Below are 4,922 nucleotides of genomic sequence, written 5' to 3'. Positions count from 1 at the left end.
AAATAGAAAGCTGTTGTAGTACACCTGGTTTGTTAAACACCTTCTTTAAGGTCACTTTTCATCCTGCCTTCCTCCCTGTTCCTTTCCCCACAAAGAATTTTAAATTAATATACAGAATGTTTGTCTGGCAACTTTTTTTTTATAAGACCACTGAAGTTCAAATATATTAGGTGAACCTGACTGTGAATCTCAGCAGGCTTTTTGAAGGTCTCTCACCACATTGTTTCTTACAGAAACCAATCTGCCTTGGGATAACAAGGCAAGCCTGCTTATACATTAATAAGTGCTCAAGAAAAGGGAAAGCTATGGGTGATACAATCCCTCAAGTGCAGCTTTGTCATTATTTTATCACTGTGGCCTGTGCTGGAATTGGAGTAGGGAAATGAAATCAGCTACTTATTGGAGAGGGCTAGAGAAGATCTGAGATGCCTTTGATCATAATTGACTACAGGGTTTCCTTTTCAATGAGTGAAAATATCACAAAGCAGTGTTTTTTTGAAGGCTGTGAATGTGGTGTTTTGGACTTTGAAGTTAGGAAGGTTTTCAAATCATTTGTTGTGCTGTGTGATTTGCTGGGGTTTTTTTCTGTGGAATTACTGAGGTAACAAATAAACTTCTTCAGGTTGGTATTAGAATCCCATATTATAATATGGCATTTTTGTTTTTCCTATGTGGCTTAGAAACAGGATCCCTTTTACCTTGGACCCTATAAAAGCATCGCTGTCAACACCTGGAACTCCATTTATTTCTCCAGGGTGACAAAACCTCTCTTCTCTGACCGAGTTCCAGGCACCATGCTCAACAAAGCAGTTTTAACTCAATTCTTATAATTAACCACTAACAATTCATTTCCTTTGATTATATTTGTTTCTTTTGCCCAACACACCCAGAAGAGAGAGCCAGGACCACTTTGGTCAGTCTGCAATGAGCGCAAGCTAATCCCCATTTAACAGCTTGTAACTAATGACACCTAAATGACCTCTGCTCCTTCACACCCCTGACTTCATTACACTTTGGAATAATGACCCTCTCAATCAAACCTTTCCTCGTGAGAAGATTTCAGCAGCACGAGCACAGATCAAGGGGTGGAAGCGGCTGTGCTACAAGCACAAGCTGCTGTGACTGCGCAGGGCACACGGAGCCACTGCCTTAACCCAACACAGAACCTCTGTCAAGCCTCGATTTGCAGGAGTCCTGCGGCCCTCAGACACCCGAGCAATTCATGTCCTTCATTCTCTGAGCTGAACTAACCTGTAAACCCCATTAACACCAAGGATAACTCAGTGGTTTCTTCCTTGACCAGTCACTGGACAGTAGCTGAGATGAGTTGCCACCCTGGGGAATATCAGAGCTAAAAGTAGTACTCCAGTATTGGTTAAAAAAAAAAATAAACACAGTAGGTAAAAATATTTAAGGGGCAAGAATCTCAAAATATCTTTTTCCAAAAATTATTTCTAATGTAGATCAACCTTATCCTATTAGACCTGCACTTAATTTGATACTCTCAACTATAATTCTGTCTCTGCCCCAAGAACCACCTGGGATAAATCTGCACCTTGCTGGGAATTGTGGTGGTGCAGAGTGACATCCCACATTTCAAATAGAGCTTTGAGAAGACAGGTCTAATTTTGTCTTATCTACCATAGTTGTCCAGCATGATGATTTTTAATAGGGTTTTTTTTTCCTTTTTCCTTTAGAAGATCTAAAGGTGAGTTACCTACTTAATAAAAGCATTTTTATATCCCCAAATCCTTCAGAGCCCTTAAACCCACACATCCCCGAGGCAAACTTTATTAAGTTCCCAGACTTCTGATGTCCAGCAACAACTCTACAAACCTGCAAGGCTCTAACACCTCCCAGTACCTCCTTTAAAGTTCTCAGAGCCCTGAGGCAGCCCTTCCCATCACAGCATGGCCAGGAGGCATCGAGACAAGCAGGAGCAGGTGGAAAACGGACACAGGAAAACTTCACCAGAACAGGGAAAAGAAGGGTCCTGGAGTTTGCTCCAGGTGCTCCAAGCATCCCTGTGCTGACCAGGAGAGGCATAACCTGTGACAAGGACACAAACCAGATTCTCTGATTCTAATCCTGGCACAAATTTGGTGAGGTTTTTCCTACAAGGGCTCACCCGTCCTTCTCGTTACAACCGTGAAAATTACTGTAAGGTGGAAGGATGGAATTCAACCCAAAACATCACAACAGTCAGGAAAATGGGGATGGACTTAAAAATGCTGCAGTTAGTGAGGAGGCAAAACACACAGAAGAGGAGAAAATTCCAAATGTCCTGTGTGATCAACGCCATCAGAGCACAGTGAGGGAAGGGTTTCTCCTGCCTCTCCCCAGTGGCAGCAGCTCGCTCACAGAACACCAGAGCTTTCAGACATTTATATTTAAGGATGTTGGAAGAGATGACAGCTGAGTACAAGGAAGAAAAGCTCCTTAAATATATTTATCAGCTGCTAAAATATATTTATATTTATTTTTCAGGTCTTTGAGGAAACCACAAGCAAGCACACAAGCATTGAAATCAGCCAAAAGTCAGTATCATAGTTGAATTAGTGCAAACTGCTCCAAAATTTTTTTGCTATTTCCCATCAAATTAAAACTGAAACTGGAAAACTGACCACATGAGAACAGAAAATTGGTTGTTCTGCCTGTAGCTTCATCTTCAGGGTTGCATAAATGCTCTTGTCTCTTCATAGTAGATGAAAATGGAACATTTAAAAGAGAAAGACATGGAATTTGTAAAAGAAACTCTGTCTAGATTTTCGTCATCAGGTAGAACATCCTTGATCACTAAAAGAATGGCATCATTGCATTACCTGTTCTGTGATTCAGTAAATAACTCATTTTCTCTCCTTGTGTTTGACAGTTGTGACAGAAGGTTTACCAACGGAGAGTTTCTCGGCCACAAGAAATTTTTTCTTTATCACTAGCAGGAAGTAATGCCAGCTGGAAAATAAATTACCAGAAATTCCATGAGACTTCCAGGCAAAAAATGTAGTGAATACAAAAAAAAAAAAAATATCCTACCAGAAACTCCAACATCCTCATCCTGATTACAAATATATCTTTACAAATACACACATTTATTATGCCATGTACTTGGCCAGAGAGCAAACTTGACAGAAACAAATAGAGCTATTATTTATTTCTGCAAGAGCAGGTTTAAAAGGAGGTAAAGGAGGACATTGCTCCTTCAGAACAGAAATCCAGGACTCAACAAGGAGAAAAAGGCAGGTCAGACCTCACTTGTGGTGTCTTTTCAGGATATGAAATAAAGCAGCAGTTCATGTCACTTCAGAGGAAGCAAATGCCATAATATAACACAGACACAATTGATGGGCTGACATAAAAAAAATAAATCCATCCACAGATAAGGTTTGTTTGACATTGAGTCTGGGGAGCTGTGTCTGATGGCTCTGGTCTAACCAGATGATGGAAATTTTATGAACTTGGACAGCAGAGGTTTTGACTTTGTGGGTGAAACTGTGCAGCAGAAATGGTTTCATTTGATTCAATTCATTGGAGTATCGATTTTCAGGGTTGATGATTTATTAAAGTAACATTTGGTACAGTTGGATCTTCCAGTAATGATGATGCTGTGAGTGACACTGAAAATAAATCACTGTAAATCTTTAAAAGAATACGAGTGCTTAGCCAACAAATTGGGTGTCCTGGATTTGGAGAAGCTTGGGAATTCCTGCTAAATCATATAGTGACCTTTTCTCTTTTTTTCCTGTGGAACTGTTCTCCTTTTTGACAACACTGGACAGAGGACAAGTTTATTTAAACATCATAGGAAGTTTATGGCCTCATTTTTTACCTAAATAGTCAACTGAATATGCAAAGTGTGAAGTACACGTTTAATTTACTTCTTCACTGCTAAACAATCCTGTATGAAAATCAGGCAACTGAACAACTCACCACTGGTGCAAATGCTTACCTATCTTGTGTAGAATATAATTCAATAGTCTAGAAAACCCTTGGATACACAAAAGACAGTTTTGTGTCCTTAAGTAATCTCTTTTGTGTCCACCTGGCAGGTGCCTCCCAATTATTTGCCCCTGAAGAGGCTGCAGCTTCACAGAGCTGGAGGATTTCCCTTCCCTGGCACTTTTCCACTGTTTTACCTGCTGACAGTAATTTTCAACACTCACCCTTGTAATTAAGGCTGCACTCAGACGCAGGCAAGTCCTCCCATGGGGAAATGAGTGCAACCAAGATCGTCAGCACTCCCCACAGCAATAATGCTGCTGCTCCACAATCACTGTCAGACTGCCTGAGATGGCATCTCCAACAGAATGGAGTCCATTCTCTGTGGGAAACAAAGGTACAGTAACTGTGAAAATGCATTTCTACAATGCTAAATTACAGGAAGTTAATAACTTCACAAGTGGATTATGACTTTTTTTTTTTTTTAATTGCTAAGGACAACTAGTCTATCTTGCTTTGTAATACACTTTATTTCCAAACCCTCATTTTTTCTGTGTGTGAGGGAATAACCTTCCAACCCAGAATATTCACAAACTGACTTCACAGAATATTCACATACTGACTTCATGTGAATAACAGCCTCTTTTATACCCTTGGTAAGCACAATACACTACAAGCAACTCTGCCTATTGACATTGCAAACCAGGTGTTCCTAAATAAAATTCTCTCAAGTATTCTATCTGTGGTATGTAAACAAACATGTTTTTCTCTGCAAAACTGAGAACTGATTTGTGAAATTTAGCCACAGCTTTGACAAGAGGTGTAAAGAACCATCCTCCTTGAAGGACCCCAAATTCCCTGCTCCATTGCTCTGTGGTTGTGCTCAAGAGGTGATCAATTAGCTAAATTCTATTTAAATATTGTCTACAGTATTTCTACACTGGGTTAGACCAGATATTGCAATAAAGGGGAGGGATCAGCAGCCT

The 4,922-nt window shown here is 40.1% G+C and overlaps 1 long non-coding RNA gene across 1 annotated transcript; it reads right to left on the bottom strand.

Annotated features, from left to right (window-relative positions):
• Window positions 1–1,952: 1,952 nt before the first annotated feature.
• On the bottom strand, window positions 1,953–4,273 carry LOC131080469 (uncharacterized). Its single transcript, XR_009114164.1, has 3 exons — window positions 4,161–4,273; window positions 2,823–2,952; window positions 1,953–2,049 (listed from the first exon to the last, which is right to left on the bottom strand). It is a non-coding gene; the product is annotated as an uncharacterized LOC131080469 (long non-coding RNA).
• Window positions 4,274–4,922: the final 649 nt, after the last annotated feature.

Source organism: Melospiza georgiana, chromosome 2, assembly GCF_028018845.1.
Source record: "Melospiza georgiana isolate bMelGeo1 chromosome 2, bMelGeo1.pri, whole genome shotgun sequence".
Taxonomy (NCBI): domain Eukaryota; kingdom Metazoa; phylum Chordata; class Aves; order Passeriformes; family Passerellidae; genus Melospiza; species Melospiza georgiana.
The sequence above is the reverse complement of the archived record's forward strand: the minus strand, read 5'-3'. Positions and strand labels throughout refer to the sequence as shown.